Below are 13684 nucleotides of genomic sequence, written 5' to 3'. Positions count from 1 at the left end.
CTCAAATCAAACACCTGAACCAATTGGCACTCTACGTCCCATGAGTCGGTCATTCACTGAACTGAGTTGAACAAGTTGCCTTGAGGCAGTCAAAATTTTCGCTGTAATTCAGAGACTGTATGTGTTCTTTGCTGCCTCACCTAAGCGATGGAGGTATCTTTTGGACAGCCTGGGTGGAACTGACCAGCAGCTTGTTTTGAAAAGTCTCACTGAGACCAGGTGGTCAAGACACGCTGAATTATGTAAGGCCATTCTAAAAAATTTCAATGCAGTCTTGTGTTGCCTTGAAGCTATATCAAAGAACGATGAAGAAAACGGTGACACTAGGAACGAAGCGTATACTCTCTTCAAGAAAATGACAATATGAGTGACTGCATTCATGGCGATTTTCTGGAGTAAAATCTTGGAGCACGTTGACAAAACGAGCGTAGAATTTCAGAAACCAGCCCTGGACATTTCAACTGCTGTAGACCTTCTGAGCTCTCTAGAAGGCTTTGTTAATTATTTGCGACCTGTCTTTGATACCATTCAAAAGAGAGCACGCACGCTAAGTACCAATCAATGTTATCAGGATGAGGGCAAACGCTTCGTTTTGAGTAAGCACCCGGACGGAAAAAGCTTTAGTGCGCTACAAGGTAGAAAAAAGTTTATCGTAGAGACCTACAATGTTGTACTTGACAGTCTAGGCTCTGCTTTGCGAGTGCGAAAAGCTGCCTACACTGAACTCTGAGAAAGGTTCGGATTATTAAGATTGCTGACAGAAGTTGGGAGCGAGGCCTCTCTGGCACAGCAAGCTGAGAAGTTGGTGAAAACCTACAAAATTGATTTGGAGTCAGCATTTTCCGCTGAAATCGTTCAGTTTGCAAACTTTCTGCACAACAATGAGTGCCAGGACACGAGTCCCCTGGGAATATTCAATTTGCTGCATGAAAGAAAGCTTATTGATGTGTTTCCGAACCTTTCTATTGCTTTGCGAATGTACTTAAACATACCCGTGGCAAACTGTGAGACCGAAATGATCATTTTCCAAGTTGTCGCTGGTAAAAAATCGCCTTCATTCGAGCCTCCTTGACGACAAGGTGAACTCGCTTGCTATCATGTCCATTGAAAGTGACCTCCTCCGCAATCTATCCCTCGAACAGACTATATCTGATTTGAGATTGAGGGGGATAGGTGGCGCCACTCTGGTTATCTGGCTGCATATTGTGCTCCGTTTTCACCTGTCCTTGGCCCGGTCCAGGGCCTTGCCCGCCCCTGGGTCTACTCTTCATCTTTTCACGAAGACTTCCGCCGCTAGTGGACACCATACGACTCCCGGTCCGACGCCAGGCTGGCCCTCCAGGTCCCTCCAAATCTACGAAGCGGCGCGGCGCCGCGCTAACCCTAACGCGCCGCGCCTGCACCTCTGAAATGCAGCGTCTCACGAAGACCCGGCAGCCGACAGCCACCAATGCCCCGCTGGCCTCCTCTTCTACCGCCGCCGGTGCCACTGTGCCTGCTCTGTCAACGCTGAATGTTACCAGCGACGTGACTAATTCTAAGCCGGCAGCCCTGCCTCAACCGGCTGCGTTCCTGCACTCCGCGCACGCCACCGTGCATATTCCGACCACGTTCAACGCTGTGAGCAACGCTGAGAGCTCTGATCGACCGCCGCGTCGCAGTCGCCGTTCGTCGCCTCAATGTCTCCTACGACCAAGCTCCACGCTGTCAGCGACGCCAAGAGTCTCGGACCACTAAGCGTGTCGCAGCCAGCAGCGTTCACCGTCGCCGCCGCGTCTATTCCGGCCACATTGGCGCCTGTTGTAAAGAGCTGCAATCAGACATCAGAATTGCAGCTGAACGCGCTTGTTGCAGCCGCTCCCACCGGATCCACCACTTCTGCCGTGCTGGAGAGTGCAAACTCTATGCCCGCCGATGTCATTCCCAATGTTTCGAGATGTGTTTCTGTCGCCCCTACCTCCTTGAACACCGTGTATCCGGCTGACGACTCGTCGGCGGAGATGAATTTCACGTCGTCCCCAGACAACGACCATAATACGCCATCTTTAGAAAGCGGCTGGAGCACCGTCAGTACCAGCCGTAAACCTGCCTCCGCCGCCCGCCCTCGCACCAAGCTCATCTCAGTTGGGATCCAACTTCCGCCCAGTACCCTCACTGCCAAGCTGCCTCTTTACGACTTGCTTGCCGCCATCATCTGCGCCGCACATCTCTCCTCCAAAACCAGCGCAGAGACCACCCTTTAGGCCAAGTCAACTCAGAGCCTTGTATTTCTGAAAACACACACCCTTCTCACCGCCCAACTCCTACTTTCTCTCACGCATCTTCAGCTCCACATTAAGCCTATCACCGTCAAAACATATGCCCCCAATCCTCACATTTCCTGCCTCGGCGTCATTCATAACGTCGGTGGTCACTTTACTCCTGCTCAGCTCATGCATGACCTTGGATCATACATGACTGATATTCTCGCTGCTCGTATGATGGGCAGCACAGAATCAGTGCTCATAACCTTCGCTGGCACCGTCATACCCCACTTCGTATATTTTAAACGCGTCGCTTTCCGATGCCGCCCTCATAAGCCTAAGCCCCCCACATGCACCCGTTGTCTTGCTCTGGGACACCGTGCTCACCAATGCCCTCAGCACAACGTTCCGGCCAAGTGCCGCCGCTGTGCTGCTCCCCTACCCGCAGATCCTACCGCTCACGCGTGAGCCCAACCATGGTGCATTCATTGCCAAGTAAACACACATCCCTCTCTCGACCCCACCTGCCCCTTCCTCCTCGCTAAACAACGCGAGTGTGCCAAAGCCGCGTTTCTCCGTCAAACAGCTTTGCGCAGGGCCACGCAGCCCACCCCTTCTTCCGCCTCTTTAGCTAATCATGCATCTCCTTCAACTCAGGCTCCATCCCCTCCAGGCTCCTACGCCACTACAGTGAAAGGGCCCTCGGTGCAAGCATCCCTTTCTTCCACTACTATACCTTCGCCATCCCTGATTGACTGGAACCGCTCCTTCGATCTCCGGCTCACAATGCTTGAGCGTCACCAGCGCGAACAACAGCGCATCTCCCAAGATTCACAACAGCAAATCCACGCTTTGACACAAACCCTGAAGACAACCACCTCCTCTCTTACATCCCAGCTTACAAAGCTAAATGAGCACCTTGCCACGTTCATCACCCCGTCCCCTAACGCCCAGGTCGCCCCATTGGCTGACCTGGTAGAAACCACCACCACCGGACACCACACTCGCTTGCTTCAGCTCGAAACTTTGATTGTCAAGATCCTCACCACCCTCCAAACCCAATCCAAGCAATTGGAATCATTCGCTTCTGTGCTGGGCTCCCTCCAGGAGTCACTGTCCCCGGCCAAAAAGAAGGAACGTGTCCCCGCAAACTCTTCTACCTCTAATCTATCGTAAACATGGTGCGTGGAGAGGACCTCGAGATTGTGCAGTGGAACTGTCGAAACCTTCTCCACAATAAGACCCCCCTCCACCAGTATCTCCTCACCCGCCCTTCCCTGCCCCATTTTCTGCTTCTCCAGGAGACGCGGACGGCCCGCACCGTCCCACGTTACCGCGCCTACCATGCCACGACGGGCACGCCGCTTGCGTCCATTATGTACGCAGCGACGTCCTCGTCGAGCCACTTGGTATCCCCTCCAGCCTCCATAAATATTTAGTTGGTGTGGTGTATTACCAACCTTCATCGTGCATCTCAGTCGCCTTTATGTTTTTCTATAATCCCTCTGCCACATCCTCTTTGTTCACTGCCTTGGGCAACTGCAATGAAGGAACTGCCTTGGGCAAGTTCCTTCATTCTGTTCCCGCCACCACCCATGTCCTCCTTGGGGGCGATTTTAACGCCCCTCACACGCTCTGGGGCTACCCCCAGAGCCTCAAGCCCGGCCGCCTTCTCCACTGTCTTGCCCAGGAAAGCCACCTCACCCTTCTAATACCCCTGGCTCCCCTACTCGAGCGGGCACTGTCTCACAGCTGTCCACGACACCCGAACTCTCTTTCTCTCGGGGCTCCCTTTCCTTTCCTTTCACTGGCTGGCAGGTCACAGCTGAAACGCTCCTCAGCGAACATTTCCTCATTCATATTAGCGCTTCTCTTTCCCACATCCCTCGATCGCACTCAACCACTCACACTGACTGGCACGCATTTCGCACTAATGTCCTTTCCGCCTCCTTTGAATCTTACGACGACTGGACGTCGCGCATCTCCGCAGCGCTTTCGACCAGTAGCCGTCGCGTTCGCTCACGTCACCCTATCCCAGACCCGGATCCTCACTTTCTCCGTTGATGGCGTCGGCTGAAACGTCTCCAACGTTCCTTGCGCTCCCAACCCCAAAATACCCAACTTTCCTCCCGGATTGCTGCTCTGCGGGCCGAGATAGCCGCCCATGGCACGTCCCTCGAGCATTCTCGTTGGAGTGCGCTTTGTGACGGCCTCGATCCTGCATTACACTCGCGATCCACGTGGTCCCTTTTTAAATCTTTCTTAGGTACGAAGCCTGCCCTTGCTCCCACTCTAGCAAAAGCCCTCACTCAGGGGACTCCCTCCGATGTCTTTGACAAGCTCACTTCTTTGTATCTCCCACCCCCTCTCACACCTTCCTACCCAGCCTACTCTGGCGATCCTAACCCAGACCTCGACCGCCCTTTCACTCTCCGGGAGCTCGAAGCTGCCCTGGCTGCTAATGCTTCTCGCTCGGCTCCCGGTGAGGATACCATCACATACACTACACTCCACAACCTCCCCGACCACTCCGAGGAATTCCTCCTTCAGACTTTCAACAATGCCTGGGACACCGGCTGCTTGCCGAGCGCTTGGACATCCTCCCTTATTTCTATGATTCCGAAGCCGGCAAACCTCCCTCCCTTTCTAACCTTCGCCCTATCTCCTTGACGTCGTGTGTTGGCAAGACCCTTGAGCGAATGGCTTTGACTCGCCTCTTTGATTTTATTGAAGCGAAAGTTCTTTCCCCATTCTCTTATCGGCTTTCGACGGCACGTCTGTGCAGAGGACATGTTCCTGATCTTCCAGCACACCTTTCTCTCACCCAATCCCAGCCAGATCCACGCTCTTGTGACTGTTGATGTCCGCAAGGCCTTCGACGGTGTGTGCCACGACCATATCCTGTCTCAACTCTCCTCCCTGGACTGCGGACACCGCACGTACTCTTATCTCCGCTCCTTTCTCTCTAACCGAGTGGCTCGTTTCCGAGTGGACGCACATCTGTCCGATCCCCACCCGCTCACCCGTGGCACTCCTCAAGGTGCTGTTCTCTCTTCTATCCTTTTTAATCTTGCTATGACCCCTCTCGCCTCCCAACTAGCCCAGATTCCTGACCTCCACCACATCTTTTATGTCGATGACATCAACCTCTGGTGTTTGTCTGGTTCTCCCGGTCACGTACAGGACACCCTGCAACGTGGCCTCGATCTCATCAACTCCTTTCTCTCCACTGCTGGCTTGTCACCTGCTCTGGAGAAATCCGAGCTTCTCCTTCTTAACTACTCCTCATACCAGCGCTCCCACAACGCCCTAATCTCCCTCCATCTTTCCGGCTCTCCCATTCCTATTGTCTCCCAATGCAAAGTTATTGGCTTCCCGTTGCATGCAGCCAAGAATGTGCAAGCCCTACACCACGCTGTCAGGACTTGCCACTCGGTAACTCACCTCCTGCGGCGCGCGGTCACTCGTCGCTGGGGCCTCCACGAGGCTCATGCATGCCGAGTTGCCCGTGCGCTCGCCCTCAACAAGTTCCTGTACTTTGTGCCTTACGTTTCCTTCAACCCAGACTGAGCTTAACACCCTCGAGACCGCCCTTGTGGGCCTCTACAAGGCAGCTCTCAACCTCCCTATCACCACCTCCACTGCTAAGCTCTTTGCCACATGCCTCTTCCATCCTCTTCGTTCTCTCTCTCCACCGTGACTCCCAGCTTGCCCGGCTTTCTCTTACCCGTCAGGGTCAGTGGTTACTGGCCCAGGCGGGTATCTCTCCCATTCCCGTTTCCTCCTTTACCTCTCCAAAATCCACCCCGGCGCCCAATCTTCGCATTCTCCCCCTCCCATCCAATATGTTCCCTGTCCTGCATGTCGGCCGTCGTCACGCGGCCGCCCTCTTTACTACCCAGGGAGTAGCCTACACGGATGCCTCTTTCATAGCCCCTCGAGGTTCCTGCGGCTACGCTATCTACCATCCCCACCTCCCAGCGCCTGAAACTCACACGAGTGGGCAGTACCCACACCCTCCGGATGCACTCTCTCTCGAGGTCCTTGCCATTGTACATGCCGTACAATCATTTCCATCCCTGCCCTCGCTCCCAGAGTACACGATATTGTCACGTGGTAGTGACGTTAAAGAACACAGTAGCAGTACTGTGAAAGACAAAAGTAGCTTTTATTGGGCGAACCTGTGCCCACAAAACAGGCTACACTTAAAGCACAACGATAGCGGCGAACACAGTCGGCGATCGTCGAAAATCTGATCAGCGGGTCAAGCGCGTCGGCTTTTATAGAGGAGTCGTCGAATGTTCCAGACTAATCGTTCGGACCCGCGTGCCTTCCACAAAGTTCTACACCATTCGCATCACGCGATGAGATCAGATAACATAAGGTTCGGCGACAACAGACAGCGGATAGAAGCATCGATAACTTTCCAGAAACTTCGGATACACGCAGGCGCGTCCCACGCTGTGCGATTACATTTGTTACGCGGCGAAACGTGGTTGCCCGATACAGATAAGTACACGTGTCAATACCCCCCTCTTAAAAAGCATCGTCCCGATACTATACATATAAGAGAGCGAAACACAAAAGGACACCTATTAAACATAAGTAACAAAACAGTGAAAAGAAACAAAGTCCAAAGGTCAGTTACGCGAAGCCCCAAAGTTCATTAACGCTGGTAGTACGGCTTGAGTCGCACAACGTGGACTATTTCAGGTCTTGACCGGCGCCGCTCTGATAGCGAAATGCCGTCTGGCACGACCTCATAGTCCAGTGCGCCAATACGTCGGATAACCTTGTAGGGTCCGAAATAGCGTCGCAGTAGCTTCTCACTTAGTCCTCGTCGGCGTATCGGGGTCCATACCCAAACACGGTCGCCGGGTTGGTACTCGACGAAGCGTCGTCGCAGGTTGTACTGTCGGCTGTCGCTACGCTGCTGGTTCTTGATCCGTAAGCGGGTGAGCTGTCGAGCTTCTTCGGCGCGCTGGAGATAGGAAGCGACGTCAAGACTTTCCTCGTCAGTGACGTGCGGCAGCATAGCGTCGAGCGTCGTCGTCGGGTTCCTGCCGTAAACCAGCTTAAATGGCGTGATCTGTGTTGTTTCTTGTACCGCCGTGTTATAAGCGAATGTTACGTACGGCAGGACCGCATCCCACGTCTTGTGCTCGACGTCGACGTACATTGCTAGCATGTCGGCGAGGGTCTTGTTCAGGCGCTCCGTGAGACCATTCGTCTGCGGATGGTAGGCAGTTGTCCTCCTGTGACTTGTCTGGCTGTATTGCAGAATGGCTTGCGTGAGCTCTGCTGTAAAAGCCGTTCCTCTGACGGTGATGAGGACTTCTGGAGCACCATGTCGCAGCAGGATGTTCTCGACGAAAAATTTCGCCACTTCGGCTGCGCTGCCTTTCGGTAGAGCTTTAGTTTCAGCGAAGCGGGTGAGATAGTCCGTCGCTACAACGATCCACTTATTTCCGGAAGTTGATGTCGGAAACGGTCCCAACAAGTCCATCCCGATCTGCTGAAAAGGTCGGTGAGGAGGCTTGATCGGCTGTAGTAATCCCGCTGGCCTTGTCGGTGGTTTCTTGCGTCGCTGACAGTCTCGGCATGTCTTGACGTAACGGGCGACATCGGCGGTTAGGTGCGGCCAGTAATACTTTTCTTGTATCCTCGATAGCGTTCGGGAGAAACCGAGGTGCCCAGCGGTCGGATCGTCATGTAGGGCGCGCAGTACTTCTGGACGCAGCGCCGACGGAACAACAAGAAGGTAGGTGGCGCGGACTGGTGAGAAGTTCTTCTTCACGAGTAGGTTGTTTTGAAGCGTGAACGAAGATAATCCACGCTTAAATGCCCTAGGGACAACGTCGGTGTGCCCTTCCAAATACTCGACTAGGGCTTTTAGCTCCGGGTCCCCTCGTTGTTGTTCGGCGAAATCTTCCGCGCTTATTATGCCAAGGAAGGCGTCGTCATCCTCGTCATCTTGCGGCGGCGGGTCAATGGGGGTGCGTGATAGGCAATCGGCATCTGAGTGTTTTCGTCCGGACTTGTATGTTACAGTGATGTCATATTCTTGTAGTCTGAGGCTCCACCGTGCCAGCCGTCCTGAAGGGTCCTTTAAGTTAGCTAGCCAACACAACGCGTGATGGTCGCTGACCACTTTGAATGGCCTGCCATATAGGTGAGGGCGAAATTTCGCTGTAGCCCAAACGATGGCGAGGCATTCCTTTTCGGTTGTAGAATAATTGCCTTCCGCTTTTGACAACGACCGGCTAGCATAAGCTATCACGTGTTCATGTCCATCTTTTCTCTGGACTAGGACGGCACCAAGGCCTAGGCTACTGGCGTCAGTGTGAATTTCGGTATCGGCGTGCTCGTCGAAGTGCGCAAGTACGGGCGGCGACTGCATGCGTCGTTTGAGTTCTTGAAATGCGTCGGCCTGCGGCGTTTCCCACTTGAACTCGACATCACATTTGGTTAGATGGGTTAGCGGCTCCGCGATGCGTGAAAAGTCCTTGACAAAGCGCCTGTAGTAGGCACACATGCCAAGGAATCTACGCACTGCCTTCTTGTCGATGGGCTGCGGGAACTTTGCGATGGCAGCTGTCTTCTGCGGGTCGGGGCGGACTCCAGATTTGCTGATGACGTGGCCTAAAAATAGAAGCTCCTGGTAAGCGAAGTGGCACTTTTCCGGCTTCAGAGTAAGTCCTGATGACATGATGGCCTCTAGTACTGTTGTAAGCTGCCTAAGGTGATCGTCGAAATTGCCGGCGAAGACAACGACGTCATCCAAGTAAACGAGACAGGTCTGTCACTTCAATCCTGCTAAAACCGTGTCCATCACCCGTTGGAACGTTGCGGGCGCCGAGCACAGTCCAAATGGCATAACCTTGAACTCGTAGAGGCCGTCCGGGGTGATGAAGGCGGTCTTTTCGCGATCTCTTTCGTCGACTTCTATTTGCCAATAGCCAGACTTGAGGTCCATCGACGAGAAGTATTTAGCGTTGCAGAGCCGATCCAATGCGTCGTCTATCCGTGGGAGGGGATATACGTCCTTCTTCGTGATCTTGTTCAGACGGCGATAATCGACGCAGAAACGTAGGGTTCCGTCCTTTTTCTTCACCAGGACAACAGGGGACGCCCACGGGCTTTTCGACGGCTGGATGATGTCGTCGCGCAGCATTTCGTCGACTTGTTCTCTTATAGCTTCACGTTCTCGCGGCGAAACTCGGTAAGGGCTCTGGCGGAGTGGTCGAGTGCACTCCTCGGTGATTATGCGATGCCTGGCGACTGGTGTTTGTCGAATCCTCGATGATGTCGAAAAGCAGGCTTTGTATCGTCGGAGCAGACTTCTGAGCTGTTGCTGCTTGCCCATGGGGAGACTTGGATTAATGTCGTAGTTTGGTTCGGGAACCATGGTCGTCGGGGCAGATGCGGCGGAATCCGAGAGGACAAACGCATTACTGGTTTCCAGAATTTCCTCAATGTACCCGATCGTCGTGCCCTTGTTGATGTGCTTGAACTCCTGGCTGAAGTTTGTCAGCAACACTTCAGTTTTCCCTCCATGCAGTCGAGCGATCCCTCTTGCGACGCAAATTTCACGGTCTAGCAATAGACGTTGGTCGCCTTCGATGACGCCTTCTACGTCAGCGGGTGTTTCTGTGCCGACCGAAATAACAATGCTGGAGCGAGGCGGGATGCTCACTTGATCTTCGAGCACACTCAAGGCGTGGCGACTACGAGGGCTCTCCGGCGGTGTCGCTTTATCTTCCGACAGCGTTATAGACTTCGACTTCAGGTCGATGATTGCGCCGTGTTGGTTCAGGAAGTCCATACCGAGAATGACGTCTCGTGAACACTGTTGGAGGATAACGAAGGTGGCAGGGTAAGTCCGGTCATGAATGGTAATTCTTGCCGTGCAGATTCCAGTCGGCGTAATGAGGTGTCCTCCAGCGGTCCGAATTTGGGGGCCCTCCCAGGCAGTCTTAACCTTCCTCAACTGGGCGGCGATGTGTCCACTCATTACGGAGTAATCGGCCCCTGTGTCGACTAAGGCAGTGACTGCGTGGCCGTCGAGAAGTACGTCGAGGTCGGTGGTTCTTCGTCTGGCGTTGCAGTTGGGTCTTGGCGTCGGATCACGGCTGCGTCGTGTTAAACTGAAGCTGGAACGTCGCGTCGTCACCTAGTCATTTGTCGGTGTAGTCTTGGCTTTCTGACTTCGTCGGGACGGCGGCGTGTCATTATTATGTCGTGGAGATGGTCTCTTCGGCGTCTCCGTCGGCGTCGGAGGATATTCGTCAGTTCGACGAACAGCAACCGCACCTCCATCGGTTGCTGCTTTTAGTTTTCCGGATATGGACTCGCAGACCGGCCCCGGACTGGGCCAGTGTATGGTCGGCGCTGCGGCGACAGGTAACGGCCTGGTGACGGCGAACGGGACGGTCGTCGAGGGCTCCACTGAGTGGCGGCGAGGTAGTCGGCGATATCGCGAGGTCGTTCACCAATCTGTGGTCGCGGCGCGTTCACGGCGAACCCTCGGAGTCCCATCTCCCGGTATGGGCATCGGCGGTAGATGTGCCCGGCTTCTCCGCAGTGATAGCAAAGCGGGCGATGGTCAGGGGCGCGCCAAACGTCAGTCTTCCTTGGAATGCCGCGTGGGGTGACGGGTTGGCGTGCTGGCGGCGGGGTTGGTGGTGGACGACGGAACTGTGTCGTCACTGGGCCCTGCCGTGGGCGCGGTGGGGAAACGTGACGGCGGGCTACAGCGGCGTATGTCATCGCTTGCGGCTGAGGCTGCGGCGATTCAGGGGCTACTCCGAGTTGTTGTTGGAGCTCCTCACGTACGGCGTCGGCAATCGAAGCCACTTGAGTCTGCGGTGACGGGAACAGCTTTTGTAGTTCCTCCCGCACGACCGCTCGGATAGTCTCGCGCAGGTCGTCGGTGGCCAGTGACTGAATTCCTGTGTAGTTGGTAGCATTCGTGCGGCGGTTGAATTGCCGGTTCCGCATTTCGAGTGTCTTCTCGATGCTGGTAGCCTCGTGAAGAAACTCTTCTACGGTCTTCGGTGGACTTCTTATCATTGCGCCGAAAAGTTCTTCCTTCACGCCACGCATGAGAAGGCGGACTTTCTTCTCTTCGGGCATATCCGGGTCGGCGTGGCGGAACAGGCGGTTCATTTCTTCCGTGAATATGGCGACGTTCTCGTTAGGTAGCTGCACTCGGGCGTCCAGCATAGCTTCGGCCCTTTCCTTGCGCAAGACGCTTGTAAAGGTGCGCAGGAAGCCGGTACGGAACAGGTCCCATGTTGTCAATGTCGACTCCCTGTTCTCGAACCACGTTCTGGCGGCGTCTTCTAGGGCGAAGTATACATGCCGCAACTTGTCGTCGCAGTCCCAGTTGTTGAAAGTCGCGATTCGCTCGTACGTCTCCAGCCAGGATTCCGGGTCTTCAGTTGCTGCTCCATGGAAGGTCGGTGGGTCCCGAGGTTGTTGCAGGACAACGGGGGTCGCTGGGGCAGCCATTGGGGTTGTCTTGGCCACGATCTTCTTGGTCTTCTCAGGTAGAAGTCCGTGTTCCGGGGGCAGCTGTTGTAGACGACGGCTTACTCGATGGTCCGTGACTACGTTGGCGCTCTCTTTACGGTCCGGGCTTGGATCACGGCTTGTCGGGGGCGTCCGGTACATGGACCAAAAGCACCTCCACCAGATGTCACGTGGTAGTGACGTTAAAGAACACAGTAGCAGTACTGTGAAAGACAAAAGTAGCTTTTATTGGGCGAACCTGTGCCCACAAAACAGGCTACACTTAAAGCACAACGATAGCGGCGAACACAGTCGGCGATCGTCGAAAATCTGATCAGCGGGTCAAGCGCGTCGGCTTTTATAGAGGAGTCGTCGAATGTTCCAGACTAATCGTTCGGACCCGCGTGCCTTCCACAAAGTTCTACACCATTCGCGTCACGCGATGAGATGAGATAACATATGGTTCGGCGACAACAGACAGCGGATAGAAGCATCGATAACTTTCCAGAAACTTCGGATACACGCAGGCGCGTCCCACGCTGTGCGATTACATTTGTTACGCGGCGAAACGTGGTTGCCCGATACAGATAAGTACACGTGTCAATATACACCGACTCCCGAGCCGCCATTCGCCACATACAGAACCGCACCCTACCCCATTCACTCCAACAAGAGGTCGAACGAGCGGTCTCCGCACTGCAACCTTACAGCGTTTTCCTCCGCTGGGTCCCTGGGCATTCGGGGATTGACGGCAATGCGCTGGCCTATCAGCTCGCCCGTGACGTTTTTAACCGGGCACCGTTTATCGCCTGGTCGAGGCCCTCGCAGGATTCTGGGGGACTCTCCGTGCACCGCACTATCAAGGAAGTTTACCTGCAGCTCCGTCTCGACAAGCGCCTCTACCCTCCCCCTCATCCATCACTCACTGTGCCGGAGGCTCGCCTTCTGCGGCACATCCAAATGAATGCACTGGTAACCCCTTCCCGCCTCTTTGCCTATCGATATCGCTCCGACCCCTCCTGTTCCAACTGCCCCTCTACTTATGCAGACCTATCCCATTGCCTATTCTACTGTACGGCTGCTCAGCAATCAGGTTCCCATCCTCCCCCTTCGCTTTCCATCATCACCTGGCTCGACTGGCTTGGCGCTGAAGGTGAAGAACAGCGTCGACTGGCCACCCAGGCAGTAATTTTTGGCTGAAGAAAAGTCTTATACTACTACTACTACTGATTTCCCCAAAGCGAAGGCGCGAAAGATGCCATTTCAAAAGAGGACTGTTTGCGCTATTCATGAATAGTTCCAATAAGCTCGCTGTGTCGCCTCCCAGCCTCCACGTTGCCAATGAAACGTTGGACAGTGTAATTCAAGATATGCAAATATTCGTTGTTCGTCTCTTGTTTGTTCTTCTTGTGATATTTAGCGTGCTTATAAAGAACAGTATTTTTGTTGTTTTTGATAGTGCCACGTTTTTTTGGTGTCCTTCTTGCTTGTCCTAGCTTTAACGAAAATATTTGCAAATAATGTTTTGTAATTACAGTTGGTAATTTTGATCTGTATTCTAGTGCATTTCTATGCTGTTTGTATTGCCTTAAGTATTGTATATATCTCTTGCACATTTATAGAGTAAAGTGTATAACGATTACTTTAGTCTGATGCTTAAATTTTATTAAATAATGTTTTTTATACAACCATGCGTCTTCTCAGGGGATTAAACTTAGTTATGCAAACAAAGCCTAGCTTCAGAAGGATCGACTTCTGAGCTGTGTTATTTTCTACGTTCTTGTTCTTCCTGACTGCACTAAACATTTCCTTAAAGCCTAGCTTTTGCTGAAAACAGAATGCAGATTAATCGCAAAGTGAACATATGTGTTGGTGTTTGCAACAGCACGCGTTTTAAGCAAGTTTTGTTGTTTTCCTTATAATATTAA

At 53.6% G+C, this 13684-nt stretch overlaps 2 protein-coding genes and 1 pseudogene across 2 annotated transcripts in view; 1 reads left to right on the top strand and 2 right to left on the bottom strand.

Moving 5' to 3' along the window:
• The window catches only part of LOC126530061 (ubiquitin carboxyl-terminal hydrolase 8-like), a 652141-nt gene that overhangs the window by 344198 nt on the left and 294259 nt on the right, over nt 1-13684 (bottom strand). The window lies entirely within an intron of this gene.
• Nucleotides 1-13684, bottom strand: part of LOC129384536 (uncharacterized) — a 95068-nt gene that overhangs the window by 18665 nt on the left and 62719 nt on the right. The window lies entirely within an intron of this gene.
• On the top strand, nt 3030-12956 carry LOC126530115 (uncharacterized; annotated as a pseudogene).

The sequence above is a fragment of the Dermacentor andersoni genome, chromosome 5 (assembly GCF_023375885.2).
Source record: "Dermacentor andersoni chromosome 5, qqDerAnde1_hic_scaffold, whole genome shotgun sequence".
In the NCBI taxonomy this organism is placed as follows: domain Eukaryota; kingdom Metazoa; phylum Arthropoda; class Arachnida; order Ixodida; family Ixodidae; genus Dermacentor; species Dermacentor andersoni.
Note: the sequence above shows the minus strand (reverse complement) of the source record. Positions and strands in the feature narration are given on the sequence as shown.